We start from the raw sequence: 21,954 nt of genomic DNA on the forward strand, positions 1-21,954 counted from the left end.
AAAGTTTCATCATCCTATCTCATTTCTTTCTGGGTAAAGCCAAAGACTTATCAGCAGCCCCTCGTAAAACCATAATAGAACATTATTATAAGTGATACATGTCTACAGCCCATAATTCGGATATAAAGGCATCAGCTGCGTTCATTGTGAACAGTGAAATTATAATTACAGTAAAAATAATTGGAATACGTTTCTTCAGATCCCAAAATAAATCACCAACACCTTAATTTTTTTTCCAAACACGACAAAAAAATGTCCTATTATTACGGACCGTCCTGGAATTTCTGGAATGTTGGCAACCCAACCTCTTTAGCAAGGAGTCAAATGCTCGCACTCTCACAAGTGAATGAAGCTGAAGCTGTGGGCAGCATGCCTCGGTGTAGAGACAAAGCCTCACGAGATTGTGACAGCACAGCGAGATTTCCTGTCTGAGAGCTGGGAGCACAGACAATACAGCAGCTGTGTGATCACTGGGTAAAGCTGTACTTAAGGAAAGGTATTGTTATGTGAGCACTGGGTCTCTGCTCATTAAGCCCAATATGCAGGAGGACCAGCCTCCTCACTTCCATCATCCCATGGTACCTAATCAGTCAGAGCCTGCTGATTAGCCCCATACAGGTATATGTCACTCCTCTAGCTGCTCTGTACGGTGACATACAAGATATTGTCTATGGCTTACATGAAGCAAAGTTTTATCCTTCTTTACAGATAGAAGTACATGAACAGCCGCCCTCATAGCTCAAGATCCAAGAGGAGCAAGGAACCTCACAAACTGGTTGTGGTGTATTCACAAGAGGCATATTTGTTTCAGAAATTTCAGCAACTGACATTTTCATCTGCTTGGGATAAGCACATGGATTTCTGCAAGCCTCATTAGGGTAAGGCTAACGACACACAGTGGCGGGACAGACGGAAAAGCAAGACATTCTTGAGGGGTTTTTTATTGTTTTATACAGGTTTTTAGAGCAAAAGCTCTCCAAGGCTATGTGAACTCAGCTTTTTAAGGAGGATTCCACATAGTATCCACCAGCAAAAGCCCACAAAATCGCCCCAGAAAATGAACCGATGGGGCCTACAAGATGTCATGTGCACACAGCCCTGCTCTCCAATCTACAGTGGTAATTTTTGGTGAGTTTCTGCTCCAGAATCTAAGCCAAAAATCCGAGTATGAGCACATTCTTTACAGAGTGTGCATACAGTTTAAGGCTATGTGCGCACTAGAAAAGTGATTTTTCTCAAGAAAATTTCTTGAGAAACTTCTGGGAGTTGAAGATTACTGCACCTGCGGTAAAAAAACGCAGGAAAAACGCATGCGATTTTTGCCGCGGTTTTGCCGCAGGTTGGTCCCTGCGTTTTTTTTTATGCTGAACTGCAATAAATAATATAGATAATAGATAATCGATAGACAGATAATGGATAGAGGAAAAGATGGATAGATGAATAGATGGATAGATAGATGAGAAAGACCTATATAATGTTCCACCCCCCCTGCATATTCTAAGCTGGCACCCTTTAGTGACTTTCATGTGGCACTAAAGGGTGCCTAGCCTTGTATTTAGCCAAAAAATAAATAAATAATTAAAAAAACAAAAATGACGTGAGGTCCCGCCATCTTTTGTAGCCAGCTAGGGTAAAGCAGACGGCTGCAGCCTGCAGACCACAGCTGGCAGCTTCACCTTGGCTGGTAATCCAAAACAGAGGGCACCCCACGCTGTTATTTTACATTAAATAAATAATTTAAAACAAAAAACATGGGGTCCCCCCAAATTGGATCACCAGCCAAGGTAAAGCGGACAACTGGGGTCTGATATTCTCAGAATAGGGAGGTCCACTGTTATTGGACACTCCCCAGCCTAAAAATAGCAGGCTGCAGCCGCCCCAGAAGTGGCGCATCCATTAGATGTGCCAATCCTGGCGCTTCGCCCCAACTCATCCCGTTGCCCTGGTGCGGTGGCAAACGGGGTAATATATGGGGTTGATGCCAGATGTGTAATGTCACCTGGCATCAGGCCCTGGGGTTAGTGATGTCACGAGTCTATCAGATACCTGACATCACCAACCCAGTCAGTAAGAAATAAAAAATAGACAACAAACAAAGTTTTATTTGAAAAAAACACTCCCCAAAACATTCCCTCTTTCACCAATTTGTTGACAAGAACAATCAAATCCGGGTCCGGCGTAATCCAATAAGGGTGGGGGTCCCACGACGATCCATACCATAGTCACTGTCCCAGTAAGTGAAGAACAGAATGTTCCCCATTGGCTGGGAGAGTAATGCAGTGACCTGAGCTAACATCAATAGGTCAGCCCAGGTCACTGCAGGGGATGACAAGCGCTGCTGTCAGGAGGTTAGATGAGATCATTACCTGCTGTGATGATCTCCTGCAGTCCTGCCATCAGCGCTGTCACTGCCTTCTATGCCCGCCACGTTCTCAGCAGTATCGCAAGAGCCCATGGCGTCACCGCTAGTGACAGTCTCGGGCCGCGGGCATAGATGGCAGTGACAGCGGTGATGTCAGGAGGCAGGAGATCGTCACAGCAGGTAATGATGTCATCTCACCTCCTGACAGCAGCGCCCGTCATCCTGCATGCTGCATGCACTGCTGTGTGTCAGTGTCTGCCTGCGCTGCAGGGTGACAAGCTGCTGATACTGCGGGCAGACACTGACACACTGCAGGGCAGGCAGCCGTGGGGCCGGAGCGGGACACAGACTGCACGGGCACTTGGAGGTCACACGGAAGTGCTTCTCTGCGGCGTCCAGCGAGTGTGACGTGTGTGTTTACTCTGCTCTGCTTCCACTTCCTGGCATAATGACATCACTTCCTGCAAAACCGCAGGCAGCGATGTACATTACCGCAGGTAAATCGCGGCTATACCGGGGGTATACCGCACATCATTTGCTACCTGCGGTATACCACCGGTATTTTGCGATTACATTACAGTGAATGGAGTGAAATACCGGGGGTATTCCACAGGTACCTGCGGAAAAGAAGTGACATGCACATTTTCTCAAGAAATTTTCTCAAGAAAATCTTCACAAAGAATTTTCTTGAGAAAAAACGCAATGTGCGCACAGCTATTTTTTTCCCATAGGTTTTGCTAGGAAATGTCTGCAGGAATATTACAAACATTTCTCAAGAAATTTCTGCAGCAAAACCGCGGGTAAATCTGCGGGTAAAACGGCCTAGTGTGCACATAGCCTAAAACTCCATCGAAGCCACTGCGCTTTACTTGGGTAAAGCCACTTTAGAAAAAAGATTGCAAGCTTTCAACTGAAGTGGCTTCGCCTAAGGCCTGCCTCCTTCCCATCTGTTTCTCCGGTATGTGTGATGTCCGTTTCCGCACGTTCCGGAGACATGGACACACATAAAGGTGTTAAAATCAATAGGTTTGTGCAGACGCCCATGTTTTCACTCAGACTGTGTGTCCGTATGGAGCACACGTGTGTCCATGTGCTCCACACTGTGACATGTCCGTCTTCTGTCACCTAAGCCTCTCAATGTCACTTCAAATGTGATCTGGTCCATAAAAAAATGGTTTTGTAAATTTTGTAGAAAAAATGAGAAATTCCTGATAAACTTTGAAACCTTCTAACTTCCTAACAAAAGAAAAATGATGTTTCAAAAATTGTGCTGATGTAAAGGAAATATTTGGTAAATTATTTATGAACTATTTTGTGTGACATAACTCTCTGGTTTAAGGGTATAAAAATTAAAAATTGCATAATTGCATCATTTTCAAAATTTCCACAAAATTTCTGATATTCTGCATTCTCCTGCGGAGGAGACTCGCAGCCCCGCAGGTCAGGACCCGCTGCGTCCAGGATGCAGTGAGTCCTTATCGTGGGCACATACCCTAACTGTTTAACTCCGTTAAACTTTAGGACCTTTCAGGTAATTCGATCAGTTACATGACTTGTAAGGTTCTAAAGGTAACCTTTGTAGGAGGTCCTTCAGCTGGGGCAGCCTCCATTCAGATCCCCATCAGGAACTTATATTGCATGATATTCAGAAGTTAGTCACTTCAAAGGTGGGCAACTAGATTATTGCAAGAAATGGAAGTGACGCACCCACGGTGTTTGAGGTTACCCATCACCGGGCCACGGTTCTTCTCCTGGGTCGCCGCAGTGGCCTTGCCCGGTTCTGTGACCCCCGGCGGTGTCAATAAAGATGGGAATGGGGATGGGGATGATGGGACTAGTTGTTCGTGATGCCACCTGTGATATGCAGCCAGTTGTTAGCCACCGCTGTGGGAGTCTCTCTTCTGCTGGGGCGGATGGTGATGTAGCTTGTTTGTTACAGCTCTCCACAGGTAGAGCTAGGCCCCAGGGAGGATGATGAAAGTGGTAGTCGCCTATGGCGAAGGGGCACAATGTCGGAAGTGCCGGCAGTAACGGGATGACACAGAGGGTACAGTTCAAGTTCTTTACTCACTGGAAGCACACTGCCGTTGGAGCACCGAGCTATGCTGTGATGGGCTTCAGCCGATTCCGGATACTTCAGAGGTCGAGGCCGGTGTTTCCTTCTGTGTCTCCTTTCGATGGTTTCCCTCCATCCTCAGCTCCTGGGCCATGGAACGGTTCACGGGTGCCTTCTGCGAACCCTGGGATTCCCCTTCTTTCCTAAGAACCTGGGTTGAGTTTCCAGCTCCAGATTACTGGCCCCGAACTGTCCGTGTCTCTGCTAATCTCCTCCTGAGTGCGACATGGCGCTTGCTGCGCCCGGTACAGACTGACTATTGTGTGAGATAGCTCCTAACTACCCCTGTTGATGCCCCACCTCCTGGGTTCCTGAACTAGTGGGCAAGAGGTCCCATAACATGTGATGGCCACCCCAACACCTACCCTAGCCCAGTCCCACTGGAAGAGCTCCCGTGTTTGTGTTGGTTGAGTGTGTTGTTGATTGCTTACCGTTACAAGCAAAGACGAGGAGGATGCACAGCCGCCATAGTAGTGACAATGGATATAAGGGTGCACAATTGTCAAGCAATGGCTTGACACTTACTCCTGATGAAGCCATGATAGGCGACACATGTTGGGTCATGTCTCCTTTGCACCTTATCTTGCTACTCAATGATATTTACATCTCTCATTCATGTACTAGATTTGGCTTATTATCATATGCTAATTTTGATACAAGCTAGGCTTTTTCTATACCCTATCTGGTTATAGTGGGAATTTATATCAGCTATATTATATGCTTGGTGTGCTTCACCTCTATATGTTTATATGGTTGTTTTGTAGACTTTGTCCAACCTTGCATTTTCTGATAGTATTGAGATATTTCCCTATATTTTCTTGTGCTTTATTAGGAGCTTTCTCTGCAATTTGTTTTTGGCAAGATTTATACTATTATATATTTAAGGAACTTAGGTGCATAAGGGACCCTTGGTTTATATGGTGGTGTCAATTTTCATGTATTGCTGTATGGTTTTAATTATGCACTAATAAAACTTTGAAATTTGTATTCATTGAGTGAGTGCCATATTTTGTCAAGCGCTTTTTCTCCCTTGTCTGTTGGTTGTTTACCGGTGACGACCTCCTCTGTATCCTAGATGAATACTGCACCATGGGTGAGATGCAGCATCTTGTGGCACCTGAAGCCGCAGGGGCGCCACAGAAGGCCTCCCATATGATGAGAGGTTGGGACAATTGGATTTGTTTAGCTTATAAAGTAGACATCTTAGAGGAGATCTCATTTATTTTGTATAAATACATGTGTGGTCAATATAAAGGACTGGCACATGACTGACTTGTTCCAAAGACAATACTAAGGACCAGGGGGCATTCACTGCGAGTGGAAAAAAGGAAATTTCAGCAGCATAATAGGAAAGGGTTCTTTACAGTTAGAGCAGTCAGACTGTGGAATGGCCTACCACAAGAGGTAGTAATGGCAGATACTATAACAGCTTTTAAAAAAGGGCTGGATGATTTCCTCAGTACACACAACATTGTTTGTTATAAATGATGTAGTAACAAAATGTATAATTGGTGGAGGAAGGTTGAACTAGAGGGCCTAAGTTTTTTTTTCAATTTATGTAACTACAAGATGTGGTAATGTTTGTTTGTGTGTATGTGTGTGTGTGTATGTATCTATGTATGTAAGTGTATCAGCAAAATATGGTAATGTAAAGTGTGTGTGCATATGTGTATGTAGCAGAGCTGTATTTGTGTCTATATGTGCATACAGCAGAGCTATGTGTGTCTATATGTACATGTATTAGAGCTGTATGTGTCTATATGTGCATGTAGCAGAGTTGTGTTTGTATACATGCATATAGTTTTTATGTTGCAGAGCTGTGTGTCTATATGTTCATGTAATTTGCATGTAGTAGAGCTGTATGTATGTCTATATGTGCATCCAGTTTTCATGTAGTTTATATGTAGGGGAGCTGTATATGTGTCTATATGTACATGTACTTTGCATGTAGCAGAGCTGTGTCTATATGTGCATGTTCAGTAATTTGCATGTAGCAGAGCTGTGTGTATATGTACATGTAGTTTGCATGTAGCTGAGCTGTGCATGTCTATATCTCCATGTAGTTTGCATGTAGCAGAGCTGTGTGCATATAATAAACACTGCAAAGAGACAGGAAAAAATAGATTTTTTTTAAAGTATTCTACGCGAGTACATTACAATTAGTCCTAATGAGTCCTCTATCTTACATCACTAGGGAACTTTTAATTAATAGGAAAAATGTTTTTCCCATTTTCTGCTGTCAACACCTAGAGTGCATCTTATGGTAATGAGCATTTTATAGTCTGAACATTACAGTAATTTTACTTTAAAATAGTCATGCAACTTGAATTCAAAGGAAAGGCGCTGATATGTCATAATTTGTGTTTAACCTTTTGAAGTAACTTTCAGGGTTGTGGAATTGGTAAGCCAAACCTCCGACTCCGACTCCTCAATTTCCCCAATTCGGACTCTGACTTCCTTGTACATGACTCATGTTTGTGATAAATTTACTCTAGTAAAATGGTAACATCACGCTTTTAATCATTATTATGATACAATAATTAAGCTGTTTAGATATAACATAAAATATATTTATTAGAATACAAGTTTAAAACACTAAAACTTTAATAAATTGTAAATATGCAATACACTATGCAGTAAGTGGGAAAACAGTTTTCAACAAAAATGTATGGAATAACATTTATGTACTCTTTGAATTTGTTCTGAGAAATAGTATTGCCTCCATCAGATCCTCCTTCATAGATTACGTCAAATCTGACTTAAGGTGGCTTTACATGCTACGATATAGGTACCGAAATCGCTAGCATGCGACCCGCCCCCATCGTTTGTGCGAAACGGGCATATCGCTGCCCGTCGCGCACAAAATCCGGAACCCCCGTCACACATACTTACCTGCATAGTGACGTTGCTGTGACCGGCGTACCGCTTCCTTGCTAAGGGGGCGGTCCGTTCGGCGTCACAGCGACGTCACTAAGTGGCCGCCCAATGAAAGCAGAGGGGTGGAGATGAGCGGGACGAACATCCCGCCCATTTCCTTCCGTCCGCATTATGGCCGGCGGCAGGTAAGGAGATGTTCCTGGTTCCTACGGGGGTCACACACAGCGATGTGCACTGCCACAGGAACGAGGAACAACTTCGGCGAAGCGATAGCATCGATACTTGGGAGCGGACCCCCATGTCAACGAGGAGCGATTTTGGACGTTTTTGTAACGATACAAAATAACTCCTAGTCGTCACACACAACACGATCGCTACAGCGACCGGATGTGCGTCACAAATTCCGTGACCCCAATGAGATCTCTGTAGCAAAATCGTAGTGCTTAAAGTCCGCTTTAACTATTTTAAGGCTACAGAATAACCTCTCTATACTAACTTAGGTTTGTGGCAAAACTGACTACATGAGCAACATCTCTATGAGTTTCAGGGTATAGAGGAATTTCCTCATGCTCAGACCGTTTTGATGAATGGTTGAACTCTTCTACTTCTTTGACAGCAAGTGAAAAATTTTGGTGAAATATAGTCAATCTGTTTGCTATGGGAGTGGAATCTGTTTCCCCGCAGCAATGCTTTACCTGCTCCATGTCATCCAAATACTTTTCCTGGCTTTATGAAAATGCCAGGAGTTAAATCCTCAGCTTGCAATTTTTTAGTTACTGCAAATGGGTGATGAAGCAATTCCTTCAATTCAGCCACCTGTGTCCATTGACCTTCAATTAGTGTTACCGGAGGGTTGGCCATTTCTACAAGAAAGGGTTTCACCTCAAGCAGTCACTCAATCATTAAATAACTGCTGCCCCACTGAGTGACTTCATTGACAGTTTCCCCTTTCCAGCAGGTCTCTTCAAGATGGAATCAGTTTTAGGGGTTCTGGCAGCAATAACCAATTTCCTCACTTTGCAAATCAGAGTTCCAGCATGTCCCTCTTGCAGACTATCTCTTATTGCCAGCTGAAGTGTGTGCACAACACAGCGCATGTGATAAATAGGAAAAAGATATGAAGCAGCTTTAACAAGATCATATAATTCTAAAGGATCATTTTGCTGTTTATTGAAAGTTTAGACTTGCTTTAAGAAGTACTTAACTTAATCTTACTTTCCTGTTCACGCTAGAGTCTCTAGCAGTTCTTAGATGACTGCAGGCATTCTTTGTGTCTTTGTTTTTACCCTTATTTGTAGAGGAGGAGCTTCTCTATTTATATCATGTATCTGAAGTGCAGCACACATCATCTCAACTAAAAGCCTAGATTCTGTGAACAGGAATAGAAAAGACATTTATAGGAAACTTTCCCAAATTCTTATGAAAAAAATATTCATCACATACTACATTGAACTGCTGTATCGGATTTATTATATATTTTAGGAGTTGGAGTTGGTCCATTTTATATCGACTCCAACTTCACAACCCTGGTAACTTTATTATGGCAAACGTGCAATCTTTTACCTGTAAGGCGGTGTGCACACAGTGCTTTTTTATCAATTTTTTTTATGCGTTTTTGAGTGCAGTCACAAAGCTGCATGCAAATCTTTATTCCAGAAAATGAGAATCTTGAAGTTTTGTGCACAGGTTGCTTTCTTTTCCCTTGCAGATTTGATCCAGAAATAAAATTGCAGCATGTCAATTCTTTCAACGTTTTTGCAGCGTTTTGCACCTCAGAATGCATAGAAAATGCATGGAAAAAACGTAGAGAAGGTAGAACATTTGTTTCTGTTTTCCATGTATGAAAAAAACTGTTCAAAATCGGACCAAACCCTCATGTAACTCAGATGACAGTGAGGAAACTCAGTCTGTTTTTCTCATAAATGAAAGAAGGTCTGAATTAGCGATGAGCAAACCTGAGGTTCAGTTTTCGATTTGAACACCATCTTAAAAAAACAGTGAAAAATTAGTGAAAGAACAGAAGTGATGAAAAAAATCGAGAGATTTTTTCATCACTTTTGTTCTTTCACTAATTTTTATCTTTTCTGAAAACCGCTTTGCATGCACCTACTAATGTGACCAACTATTGGGATGGACTTCCAAATGTTGACATGTGCATGTAATTAAGGTGGGTGTGTGTTACACCTTATAAGAAACCGACACTCTTTCCTTCTCAGAACATGATTAAGACTGTGTCGAAACGCATAGTTCTGTGGGCTCTGGCTTATGTCCTTTATACTTTCCCAGCTGACCGCTTTGTATATCACTCATTTTTAATGGATTTACTTAATAAATGTGACTATTTTTAAATTTCTACTCTGAGGACTGCGCTGGACTTTTTTCCTTTTCGAATGATCACATGTAGTGTGTAACAAAAAAAAAAAATTAAAAAAGCCCTCCCAGCCTCCCCTCGAAGTGATCTGCTTATAACTGGCTGTATGTGGCCGGAAACTCAAGCTGCCAAACAGAGATTCCGAACCTCCTCGAGCCAAGTTCGGACACATGGAGGTTTGGTTCGTTTGCTCCTAGCGAACTGAACCTCCAAAGGTTAACACATCTCTAGTATGAATGAGGCATTACACACATGCATACTTATTGTTCTATTGAATTTCTCCTAAAGTAGCAGGGATCTAAGGGGGAAGTTTTCTTCTTATGGAGACTGACACACCAGGTCTGACATGACAGTATGGGGAGAATTCAAAGTCTTGCATACTCCTCTGGGAAATGTGATATGCAGATTGCCTTTTCAGAGAGAAAGACTTGAACTCTGGTGCCACCTATTGGAAGTAGCAATCCTAAATAGCCACTGCTAGATGTAATTGACAGGTTTCTCCCACAGGGTGAGATCTGTTAACCTCCGAGAGCATCGCTGGCAGAGGCTGACTGCAGAGGGTGTCGGACTAGTCTAATCTCCAGCTGTGGTCCGATGCCGGATCTATAAAGTATATTTTCTGTGAATCACTGCAGTTTGGCCAGGATGAGTCGGATAACAGGTTTCCTTTATCCCCACTATGGGTTTCAAATAATTGTTAGCACAAATGATAGGAAGTAGATGGAGTAGTGTTATAAAACAGACCTCATGTTGTGGAAACTGCTTACACTGGTACTCAGAATTTGTACTCAGAATTTGCAATGATAATCACAGCGCCGCCCATAATCTCGTTGGGGGACGGCGTAAATCGGCAGGATGGACATAACGGACACCAGAGAGCCCGCCCCCATGGACGATTTAGAAAATTAGCATCCCAAAAGGTACACCTTTATAAAGTATTATATTTGGTCTAAAAGGGAGCAAAAAACCAACAGGAACCTTGCTAGAATGCAGCCCAGGAGCTGCAGAGGGGGAAACATTTAGGTTTAAAGCAAAATTTCTGATGACAGGTTCCCTTTTAAAGAAAACCTATAAGCAGTATGCAATCTAAGAGCAGCATAATGCAGGGACAAAGATCCTGATGCCAGCAACATGTCACTTTCTCAACTACGTTTTGCTGTTTCAATAAAATCAGTGTTTATCAGCAGGAGGTTTTCACTAAAGAACAAGTTGCCCTATGCCCCCTAGTCAAAGCAGACCCCCAGCAATGATTAGCAGCTTTCTTTATGTATACAATGTACACAAAAAACTGTCAATTAGTGCTTTGTGTGGGGTTACAGAAAGTTCAACATTTTATGCTCTGTTAAATCTGCATCAGATAAAGCTGTGATTCTATCACAAAAGCAGCACCCAGTAAACAAAGTGATAAACTGCTAAAATATGGGTCTCAGTCAATACGTTATGCTGTTGTCAGATTATATAGTAAAAACCTGCTGACAGATAATATTTAAGCATTAAGGCCACTTTACACACAGAGATAAATCTGCGGCAGATCTGTGGTTGCAGTGAAAGTGTGGACAATCATTGCCAGGTTTGTGGCTGTGTACAAATGGAACAATATGTCCATGATTTCACTGCAACCACAGATCTGCCAAAGATTTATCTCTGTATTGGGCCCTGTGCGCACTTGCCGGTTTTTGCCGTGGATTTGCTGCATGTTTCGCTGCATGTTATGTTCATAACATCTCTGCAGTGGTTCACCAGCAAAACCTATGGGAAAAAAAAATGCTGTGCACACTAGGCGGATTTTGAAAGCTGCATGTTTTGCTGCGGGATTCCCGCAGTAAAAACAATTGCATGTCACTTCTTTTCCGCACGTCGCTGCGGCATTTCACTCCATTGACTGCAATGTAATCGTGAAATCCCGCAGGGAATAACGCAGGTAGCAAATTCTGTGCGGTTCATTGCGTTTTCCTGCGTTATTCCCTCCGGTATTTTGCGGTTTTGGGACATAATGTTCATCACTGCCTGCGGTTTGTAGGGAAGTGATGTCATTATGACAGGAAGAGGAAGCGGAGAAGAGTAAACACACACATCACACTCACAGACATAGAACACACTCACACACAGACACAGACATATAGAATACACATAGAAATCAAACGGACATATATAAATAAAAAAACGTTGCCTCCGCTGTATTTTTACCATGCAGCCGGGTAAACACACAGTGGCGGCCCGGTCTTCTCAGGCTGGGGAGGGCGAGGGCAGGGTTAATGTCCCCCCCTCTCTCGCAGCCGAGAATATCAGCCCGCAGCTGCCTCGGGACTGTCACATCCATTATGCGGCAGTACTGGAGTGTACCCGTCTCTTCCTGTTGCCGTGATGTGGTGGCAATCAGGGTAATATCAGGAGTTAATGGCAGCGATCCGCTGCCATTAAGTCCAGGCTTGATTATGGCAGCGTCTATGAGACAGCTGACATGATTAACCCGTAAGTAAAGTGAAAAAAACACACACCGTAAAATCCTTTATTTTAAATACAACACAAAAAAGCCCCTGTTTCACCCCTTTATTAACCCCTCCCAAACACACAGCTCTGGCGTAGTCCACGTCCTGCGATGCTTGCATCCAGCCGCGACTGACACTGTACTGAATGCAGCCTCGCAACGAGACTGCCGAGGTAACCACAGGTCATTTCCCACGGCCGGTAATATGAACAACACATTACCACTCAGGAGAAATGCAGCGTGTGCTCACAGGGACTCTATCTATCTATTTATCTATCTATTTATCTATCTATCTATCTATCAATCTATCTATCACTCTATCTATCCCTCTATCTATTCTTCTATCTGCCTATTTATCTATCTACTATCTATCTCAGAAGGAAATTACTTTTTTTTTTTTTCTCAATGTGCTTTATTGCATTGAATGCATTAAAACACATGTACCAACCCGCACGCGGCAAAACCGCAACAATACCGCGGTAAAATCGCCGCAAACCGCTCAAACCACATGCGGTTTTCGGGTGCGGTTTGACGCGTTTTTTTACCGCGGGTGCGGTAATCTTTCAGACCCTGCGGAATTTTCTTAAGAAAATTCCATTTTCCAGTGCGCACAGGGCCTAAAGTGGCCTTTAGGCTATTTCCTGATTGCACGTTCCCATTAGGTTTACAAACACTGGTAGAGCCTTAAAGGATTATTCCTATCTCCAGGATCCTATCCCAATATGTAGTAGGTGTAATAATAATTATATTAGCAAATACCTTCTATTAGAAATGTAGTATCGTTCTCCTGAATATTTATATCACTTACCTCTTGTGAAGGGCATTGCAATAGATTAGATATCCATGGTGACGACCATTCGTACAGTGACAATTAGTTGCTTGTGATCATAACCATGGATTTATTTGGGCACTATGTATTGTCTATGGGATTGAGATCTCTGTTTATGTTGCACTTTTGTATTTGCATATTCCTCATTGTTTTTAATGGCAGTGATGTGGACTAGGTGCTCCCCTTTAAAAGGGTGTGCTTCCCGTCTCTCCATGTGGACCTGTCAAAGCGTGATTAGGCGCGAAACGGCTGTCATCCGTGAGGGGCCCTGCACCTAGCTCCTCTCCTGCTTTTTACCTTGCACTGATAATTTAATAGAGAAGATTTTTTGGCATACTCTGGAGAGTGCAGTTTCATCTCTTCTATGGACTATATATCATAACCATGGATACTTTAGCTACTTTAATGTCCTGCATATTAGGTAAGTGACATAGCATACTACATTTATAATTGCAGGTATTTGCTAATATTATTACTATTACACCTACTATAAGAAGAACTATCACAGCCGGTATAATGGATTAGTTCCCGCTAAAAAGCAGCACCATTTTAGAATTTTAAAGAGTACCAATTGAATGTCAGAGCATACATCTCATTCTAAACGTGAAAGCTCAACTCGTGGCTGTTAGAGGCAGATGATGGCTGAATAATTCAGTAGTTACCTGGACAGTGTCCTCATCACCATTTCCGTTATCTGCCATTAATGCTTGTTGTTCTCCTCATTTTCTGTCACATCTGCAAATATTTATCCCTGATTGTGTGTTTTAGTAGTGATGAGCGAGCACTACCATGTTCAGGTGATTGGTACTTGTAACGAGCAAATGGATGCTCGGATAGGCGCGACTCGAGTACCTGAGTATAATGGTAATCAATGGGGAAGTTGAGCATTTTTTGGGGAAATGATCTGGAAAAATGATTGAGTTCCCCATTGACTTCCATTTTACTATGGTTAGTCGAGTCACGCCCATCCAAGCATCCAATGGCTTGTTTCGAGTACCGAGCACCCAAGCATGGTAATGCTTGCTCATCACTACTGTTGAGGAAAAAGGTGTATGCTTGTAGCTGTTGGCTGGTTTTCCAACTAATTTCTCATCTGGTCAAGTTGTTCTTGGGACATTTGCTTCTGTACCACCTTCTGGAGTCGAATGCTTTTCCAGAAATTTTGGCATGCACTCAGGCTTGCCGAAAGATACCCAGCCACTGTTCTTTCTCACCATTATTTCTGCTGCTTTCAGATGCAGGAGAATGTAGGCCACTCCCTCAACTTTTCTTCCAACTCAAAAGTGCTCTGTGTTGTAGATGCCCAGTGCAGGACAATACAAGTTTCTTGGCCCTCTGGGTGATTTGTTTACAGTGATGTTCCACCTCTACTCAGAAAGGTACTAATGAAGCCTCCTTGACTGGGAGGTACATATGTTCCCACTGCCTCACGACAGTTTTGTTTCTTTTTACACCTCTGAAGCCTTCTCAACAGATATGACCCCCATCCCAAACAACCACATTGCACACACTGATGAAGCGACCGGTGGTAGGGCCGCGGGTGTGTGTGTATGCTCTATTCCAACAAAATCCCCATACTCAGATTTTACCGGTAGTAACATTTCTTTACTAGGAAACATATTTATAATACAATCAACCGAACTATCTGCGCACATGAGTATAGTGGAGTCCCTGGATTTTCACTCCTTCCGGGTACGCAGCAAGAAGAAAGGAAAAACAACAACAAAGAAATGGCGGCAACTTTCCCTAACTTTCCCTACAATCACGTACCAGTCTATCCCGGAAGAAGATGCCGCTCCCACGTCGCAGGCCTGGAGTCTCACGATGATGGGTCCCGGTGCAGCGCTGAAGGGATGCAGCTCCTCGGTCTTTTCCTTTGATCTTCCCCCGCTGGTAACGGATTCTAATCAGTCTTTTAGTCCCGGGGCACGCCGAGCAGAAGAAGGGAGGTCACAGCCCCTGCACTTACACTCTGGTTGCGATGCTCTGCAGTCCGGTTAGATCCTTGGTGAAAACAAAGTCCTGCAGACCGGGAATGGCAGAAACCACTTCCACAGGGTGATTTCTCCAAGACTCCGGTGGCAAAAGAGCCCTCTGTTCAGGGAGACCACACGCAGCTCTCCTCTGGCTGAGCTCTGGAGCTGAACAACCTTCCCGCACTTTTTTTTCTTCCTGGTTTTCACACAGAAGCTGCAGTAGGGGATTTCCCAGCTCTGTGTTTGTGATTGCACAGTCTGACACTGCCCCCTTGTGGGCAATTGCTGAAACAGTATTCAAATCCATTTCTACATTAATGATGCAGTCTGAATTGTTGATCCCATTACACTGATATCATTCTATTTGCTCACGCAAGGTAAAGAGCTGCTAGGCGATTTTACAGTTTGAAATAATGAGAGGCAAAAGCCATACTGCAGATGAGTTGCTGTTATACATCTAGTGACAACTTTCATGCTGGCTGACTCCCGGTAATCTGTAGCTGGGAACTGTCGTGAGCAATGTAACTCATGCTTCCTGCATGGCATTAATAACATATACTTATTTGAGGAAGGTGGTGGCTATGGCCAGGAAAATGTCAGTTCATTTCAACTATTCTTATGTGACAAAGCACACCCTCCTGGCTTGGGAAAAACAGAATAGTCTTTGTGACATCGCAACCTGAAGGAATGTAATACTGCATATGTTGGAGCATCTATACTAGCAGTGAAAAGTGATGATGCACTATCTCATGCAGCAGCCAAACTGAAGAGTGGGTTACTTTGAGATATTATTGGCAAATGAAGAGGGTTGTGTGTTGCTTTCTGAAGCCCTTTGTAAAGGTGACAAAATTTGTCACTAGGGACAACTGTGGCATCAACAACGTCAAATTTATCCTGATAAAAAGGTTCACCAGAATGGAAGAAGGGATGGAGGAAAAATAGCAAATTGCACATGTTCATCGCTGCCTGCATATTATGAGGACCCTCAAGATCCATATTACATGCTGCAAAAGTTAGAAGAGAAGGAGGAACAGCAAAAGGTGGATGTGGAGGGCTGCCACAGACTGAAAGTCAAATGGTGACAATGATACTGGCCAGAATAACCAACCATCGCAACAAACTAGCATGGCAAGCAGTAAGCTGGAATGCTTGTGGGATGACAGAAATATTTTTTCATTCTTATAGACCTTATGAAAGCAAAATGGAGGAATTATTTCCTGCTTACTAGAGTAACTCCAAATTGATTTATTATCAAGATAAGCTGTGTTACCTGCTATGCAGAGGTATCACCAAGCAGACTCCTGCTGACCATACTACTGTGATCCCTGCTCCTGCTCCCTAAAAAAGAGAATTTTTGGACAGTTTGATAAAAAGCCTTTAAAAATTTTTTTTTTATCATTTTGACTATAGCAAACCTGTGGCGGATGCCAAATGAGGGATAATAGTAGCCATTACTTCACTTCCAAAATGGCACACCCAATTTTGATTCCTAAATAAAGTATTAATATTTGGACATCTTCTAACAAGCTATCACTTCTCCATTTTGCATTAAAAAATAATCTTGATACTCCCCAAACAGACCCCATTTTTGCACTACCCCAAGTGAAAAAAGTGATGGTGTCTTTAGTTTACACTGCCTTCGTATAACCACCAAAAAGGATAATTTTTGGACCATTTTCACAATTTAAGTAGCCCAAAAATTCTGTTGCTATGTTGCTAAACAAGGTTTTGGTTACCACTAGTTACCATTCATTTTTCCTCAGCCAGATAGGTGGAGGTCACTTGGATATTAATAAGGCTGTTTGTTTCAAAGAGCTTAAAAGGGCCTCAATATACTTCTAGGAGACCCCAGAGTTGCATGCACATATTTTTTTCAGACAATTAGAGACTTTGAAGTATTGAGATTTTTTTGTCAAATTTATTCAATGTGAATACAATTTTGGAGTAATATTCAGTAATGCTAATTTGAAAGTTCACACAATCTGCTTACCTCTTAAGGCCACCTAATATTTATGTTCAATGGCAATATGATTCCTTTTAGTGCAGAATGTAGATATTCCCAAAGTGGAAAAAGGGGCTTTTATCATCACTGAAATGGAATGTGTCACCATGAAATTGCCATCTGATCTGCAGGCTTCATGTTCAAGAGTAGGGGGAGCCGAGTAGATTGAGAAATAGTTTTGTGAGTAAAGTTTAAGTAGAACCTGTATCATAATCATTTAAGCCTCTGCTTTTTATTAGATTTTCAGTCCAGTGGGCAGTCCTATCAGTGATTGACAGCCACCTCTGTATGCACCCTTACATAAAGTAAGCTGTGAGTCACTCAAAGGATGTCCCACTGACCTAACATACCAAAGAGAACAGAGGTTTAAATGATTATACAGAACCTTTTCTCACAAAACTATATATCATTCTGCTTAGCCCCCCTTACTCCATAACATATATATTTTTCATGGTGACATGGTCGCTTGAAAATTGGGCACCTACAGCTAACTTAGACCAATTGAAGGTATTCTTGATCTACGTCCTAGCTATGGCTTTTGATGCTTCATATCTTTCAAACATTTATTCTTCTTTACAAATGTTAGAAAAATATTCACATTTTTTCTTAACCCTTTTGTTCTTTCAATGAAAATTTGCAGACTTATGCAAAGATCTAATATTCACAGTTTCTTCACAAAGGAGTTTGGATTTGGGAATAGAGATGGAATCACGATGTCCTGATTGATGTTTGTGAATGAAGAGACCTTAGGAGTAAAATAAGTCATTATATTCAATTCTACCGTGTCCTGAGAAAAACTACCCTTGAGAGCTATAGAAGACTTTTAGCATAGCCTATTCAGCACAGCACAAAATCCCAGTGTGGAACTGGTTCCCTCTTGCAATCAGATTTCTTTCTATATGAAGTGATATCCAAATGTATAAAGATCAATAATGTGGTTGCGTAAACGTTTACAGTATTGGGAATTAAAGGCCTTATACCTGTCCTGAGCAAAATTCTAGAATGCCAGGCTGCTTTTTTGGTTTCCTTTTAGACTTGCACCAAGTTTGTAAAATTTTCTTAACTCAGCCTATGTTGTGTTGTCTGCTTTGCCTCTTTTACTACTAACTTTGACACACTAGTCTGTTTATTGATAAGAGTCCATCACCATTCAAACCATCATCTAAGGAGTAAGTGGTGGGTCACCAATTGATAAGTGGCTGGTACTTTCACTCAACAACAACACAGGTACCGGAACTCAATAGATGTATAAAACCTCCACAATTAGAATACCAACAAAAGCTAAGGTCCGAAATAGGACCATAGAAATGAGGTCAACCTCATAAACCTTTTTTTTTAAATAAATAATGTTATTAATAGTTCATCTTAAATATTTAGTATTTGACAAAACAGAGAAATACTCCTCCAATAGAACAAAAATGAGACTACGGACACTTAAAATTCAATACTTAAGTAGATACGAAAACATAAAATTGACAGAAAACAGGTATGTCAGCACATTTGCCTAAACTTTTACAGTATCTACATACATAATTTCCAGTTGCGGATGTAACCGTATTCCACAATGCACTGTGGCACTGTCAGTTGTGCAGCCACAGTTCGCGCCCACATCATAGCCATGGTAACCAGGGACAACAGTGCAGGCGGAACCCAAATTGTGGGCTGAGTAAGCACAATTCTATTCCCAGTCTAACATTGTGCTAGCCATACCACATCCAGGTATAATGAGGTGTTGGTGTTTTAAATTACACATTTGTGACAGAGTGGGTATGTCCGCCCTTGCCTGACATCGCCATGCCTTGAGTGATGTTGCGGTGAGTGATGAGACATGGCGGCACTGACGAGATATGATGAGACATGGCGGCACTGACGAGAGAGAGAGAGAAAAAAAAAAATACGTAGACATTATGTTTATGTACAATAAAAATACACACAGCCTTTAACACATTTAATTAGCCCCCAAAAAATATACATGGATAATCCAGAGCAGGCCATGATCTGTAAAAGAAAGAAGCTTTCCCATTATTTTTAACATGTTAATAAATTGTATCCTCTCACTTCCTTTGTGTTTTTTGGTCCACTTTGGGAACGGACAATCATACACACATCAAACTGCAGAAAATAATGTACCACCTCCAATTATAGTCACAACAGCTTACAAGAGACCATATAGTGTAAACACACAAACAGCACACAAGGGAGATACCACATACTAACACAGCTCAAGAAACACAACACCAGATACCAATATACAGCACACAACAAGGAAGAGACAGTGCACAGGGGTGAAAGACGTCAAATAACGCAACACATACAATACACACATGCGGAGGGATGACATACAACAGATATGTTAGAAATCGCAAACAGTGTGACACATGTCCACTGCTCCTGACAGCACCACTAAGCATAGACAGATGTTCATTTCACCGCACTCCCGATGCGATAGCATCAGGCCTATTTCTAGTTGGGAATAAAAGACCTGATCATACCTGTCTTGAGCAAAATTCTAGAATGTAAGGCTGCTCTTTTGGTCTTCCGTTTAGACTTGCACCAAGTTTGCAAAGTATTCTTTACTCTATAGATGCTGTGTTGGCTTCTTTTACTACTAAGTAAAGTGCCTCTTTTACTACTAGGTTTGACTGACTAGTCTGTTTACTGATAAGAGGCCATCACCATTCATGCCATCATCTGAGGAGTAAGTGGTGGGTCACCAATTGATAAATTACTGGTACTTTCACTTGTTTACACTAGCTCCTCAGTAAATCCCCCCCCCCCAAAAAAAAAACCCCCAAAACATGACATTGTGACAAAATTATCTCATGAAAATATATAATGTGTGGGGTAGTTATGGCTTGTTCAAAAATGAAGTGTAAAAGATAATGTAAAAGAGAAATTAATAGCTCCTTTCCATAAATATTTTGTCCATTAAGCCAACTTTTAAAATCTTCTGCCAAAATCATAAGTAAATATTTGACAAAAACAAAACAAAATAAAACAAATAAAAAGCCCAGCAAACAAATTGTATATTTGGGAAGCCAATTGAAAAAAAAATAACAAAATCACTTTACTGGCCTAACACCAGAGGACATTATCTATATATATAATTGCCTTATTCTGTCTGTCTGTCTGTCATGCTCCAAAATTGTGTCACCGTGACATGTCCTTACGGTGACACAAAGCTGATTGGCCGCTGGGCTCGCCATGGCCCCGCCCCCCCACACGGATTGGCCTCTCGCCCCGGCTCTCTGCAGGCCCCGCCCCCCTCACGCAATGCACGCTCGCTCTGGCCCAACTGACACGGAGCCCCGATTCCCAGGTGAGTACACACACACACATCAGATCACACTCACTCTCACACTCACTCTCACACACACCTCACACATCACAACATGCTGGGATATCGCTTGCTTCTACACCGGCTCCGTCAGGATCCCAGCAGCGCCAGACATAACCTTGCGATGCTGGGATCTTCACGGAGGCCGTGAAAGCTGGTAACCATTATACACATCGGGTAACTAAGGTCCCTTAGTTACCCGATGTGTATCATAGTTACCAGTGTACACCGGCTCCCACTCACTCTCATACACACACATCACATCGCATCCACACATCAAGGTCCTGCAGCTGCGGAACATACACACACATAACAGCACACACATACACACACACACAAATCAGATCACACTCACACACACCTCACACATCACATCGCATCCACACACTCACAGCATCCTGGGATATCGCTTGCTTCTCGGCGGCGATACTGTGCAGTTGTGAGCTTCCAGGACCTGCCGGGGGATCACATGGCCAGAAGCATGTGATATCCCCGGATGTTGTGAGTATCAGCGCGTATGTGCAATATCGTCAGTGTGTGTGTCTTTGTGTGTGAGTGTATGCGATCGGGTGTGTGTGAGTGTATGCGATCGGGTGTGTGTGAGTGGATGCGATCGGGTGTGTGTGAGTGGATGCGATCGGGTGTGTGTGAGTGGATGCGATCGGGTGTGTGAGTGTCGGCAGAGGAGCACGGTGTGCTGGAGGAGGCTGGGAGCAGAGAGGCTGATCATGGGGAAGGCTGGGAGGAGAGAGGCTGATGCTGGGGGAGGCTGGGAGGGGGAGGGGGAGGCTGGGACGAGGGAGGCTGATGCTGGTGGAGGCTGATGCTTGGGGAGGCTGATGCTGGGGGAGGCTGGAAGGAGAGAGGCTAATGCTGGTGGAGGCTGATGCTTGGGGAGGCTGATGCTGGGGGAGACTGGGAGGGGAAGGCTGATGCTGAGGGAGGCTGGGAGGAAGGAGGCTGGGAGGAGAGAGGCTGATCCTGGGGAAGGCTGGGAACGGGAGGCTGATGCTGAGGGAGGCTGGAAGGAGAGAGGCTGATGCTGGGGGAGGCTGGAAGGAGAGAGGCTGATGCTGGTGGAGGCTGATGCTTGGGGAGGCTGATGCTGGGGGAGACTGGGAGCGGAAGGCTGATGCTGAGGGAGGCTGGGAGGATGAGGCTGGGAAGAAGGAGGCTGGAAGGAGAGAGGCTAATGCTGGTGGAGGCTGATGCTTGGGGAGGCTGATGCTGGGGGAGACTGGGAGGGGAAGGCTGATGCTGAGGGAGGCTGGGAGGAAGGAGGCTGGGAGGAGAGAGGCTGATCCTGGGGAAGGCTGGGAACGGGAGGCTGATGCTGAGGGAGGCTGGAAGGAGAGAGGCTGATGCTGGGGGAGGCTGGAAGGAGAGAGGCTGATGCTGGTGGAGGCTGATGCTTGGGGAGGCTGATGCTGGGGGAGACTGGGAGCGGAAGGCTGATGCTGAGGGAGGCTGGGAGGATGAGGCTGGGAAGAAGGAGGCTGGGAGGAGAGAGGCTGATCCTGAGGAAGGCTGGTTAGAGGAGGCTGATGCTGAGGGAGGCTGGAAGGAGAGAGGCTGATGCTTAGAGAGGCTGGAAGG

At 43.4% G+C, this 21,954-nt stretch overlaps 1 protein-coding gene across 5 annotated transcripts in view; it reads left to right on the plus strand.

Annotated features, from left to right (window-relative positions):
- The first annotated feature begins 435 nt into the window (after positions 1–435).
- The window catches only part of AOPEP (aminopeptidase O (putative)), a 670,220-nt gene continuing 648,701 nt past the window's right edge, over positions 436–21,954 (plus strand). For 4 of the 5 annotated variants that reach the window (XR_012724789.1, XM_075318578.1, XM_075318606.1 and 1 more), the window contains exons 1-2: positions 436–618; positions 709–878. The gene's annotated coding sequence lies outside the window, so the exon portion shown is untranslated. Of the gene's footprint in view, positions 619–690; positions 879–21,954 lie in introns of all 5 variants that reach the window. The other variant, XM_075318588.1, reaches the window with a different exon arrangement.

Source organism: Anomaloglossus baeobatrachus, chromosome 1 (assembly GCF_048569485.1).
Source record: "Anomaloglossus baeobatrachus isolate aAnoBae1 chromosome 1, aAnoBae1.hap1, whole genome shotgun sequence".
Lineage (NCBI taxonomy): Eukaryota > Metazoa > Chordata > Amphibia > Anura > Aromobatidae > Anomaloglossus > Anomaloglossus baeobatrachus.